The sequence below is a fragment of the Chrysochloris asiatica genome, unplaced genomic scaffold, assembly GCF_000296735.1.
Source record: "Chrysochloris asiatica unplaced genomic scaffold, ChrAsi1.0 scaffold00382, whole genome shotgun sequence".
In the NCBI taxonomy this organism is placed as follows: domain Eukaryota; kingdom Metazoa; phylum Chordata; class Mammalia; order Afrosoricida; family Chrysochloridae; genus Chrysochloris; species Chrysochloris asiatica.
This window is the reverse complement of record NW_006408900.1, coordinates 127,002-128,595: the sequence shown is the minus strand read 5'-3', so window position 1 is coordinate 128,595 and position 1,594 is coordinate 127,002.

The following is a 1,594-nucleotide window of genomic DNA, read 5'->3' as shown; positions in this document are numbered from 1 at the left end:
TAATGATATTGTTTGTGGAGTTCTACATTCTGTTGGGTCACCTCTTTTTGAAATTGGTCATGAATATGGATCTTTTCCAAGTGGTTGGCCAGGAAACTGTCTTCCAAATTTATTGGTATACAAGAGTGATTGCCTCCAGTGCTGTGTAAGTTTGATGAAAGATTTTAATTTGTATTCTGTCAATTCCTGGAGTCTTGTTTTTCATAAATGTAGATTCTCTTAAATTGGGCAATTACAAGCAAAAGTAATAAGCACATATATGGACTCCATATGCATATATCATTAAGATAGGCACTAAGAGAAATTAAAAATAAAATATATAAAGAAGGCTTTCTCATACTAAATTGTTATTTTTTTACAAATACAAAATTAGAAAAGTAAGTCCTTAAAAACAAGTGTGTTTGCATATGTACAATAACAAATGAAATGACCCTACACTCCAGCTAGAATAATTGTATTGAAAGTTTTTGTCTATAAAATAAAAACTATTAAACATTCTCATTTCTTTTACAGAATAAAAGTAACATTAGTTTTGAAATTTAGTTCCAGTGGAAAAGAAAATATTTAGCATCCAAAGTATATATCAAAGAAGGGGACTAATTTGTGTCAGGAAAATTATGTAATTTACTTTCATATTATTTATATAGATATGATTATGTTTTAATATATGCCTTTCAGAAGATAAGAAAAAATATTTTAATTGAAATTTAAATTGTAATTGAATAGATTTTTTTAAATTAATTGTAAAGATTCTAGCTCACAGCTTCATTACATAAAACAAGGAGAACAAAAGTCAATTAAATTAAATGGCAGTGTTGCCCTAAAATTAAATGAATTCCTGTTATTAATCTTTATTACTATGATTGATGGTAAATTGTCTATTCCAAAGACTCTTTTTATTGGACATAATTACTCAGATTTACCACATGTCTCTAAAGAAGATGTTATCATACAAGTTGTTCAAATTCAGTATTGTAAATAATTGAAACAGAATGATTTTTGACCAAGGTATTATAAAAAATAAATAGAGCATATAGGAACATCTTTTAAGGTAATATATCCATAATACCTATCAACTGTGTTGAGGCATTGAAAATCTTTCCTGTCACATGACAGTTTCTACTATGTCTATATATGAGCATGTTTGTACTTCAAGAAAGAATAGGTCAAAACATACATTTGAGATACACTTTCTTAATAGTGGAATCAGCACCAACAGAATTGAGGTATTTTTGAAATAGTGCCCAGATGGACAGCCTGATAGGATGTGAAAAGAAAAGAAAAATGCAATATATTTCTCCTTTTTTGAGTATACAAATAGATTTCAACATTTTGGAAAATTAATATTTCAAAAAGTTTTTATTTGAAAATTATTTAGTTAACAACATATGATCTTGCATTCTTGCATTTACAGTTCTCTCTATTATATGAGACCACCACTCATCTGTCCAGTTGTTATATTGTGGTGGCTTATTGCTGTGCTGCTGGAAAATATTCGACCAGTATTTTAAATACATTCAGGATCACCCATGGTTAATATATTTAAGCTGAGTTTCCATACTGGAACAGGCTAAAAAGGAGAAGCAAACTACTT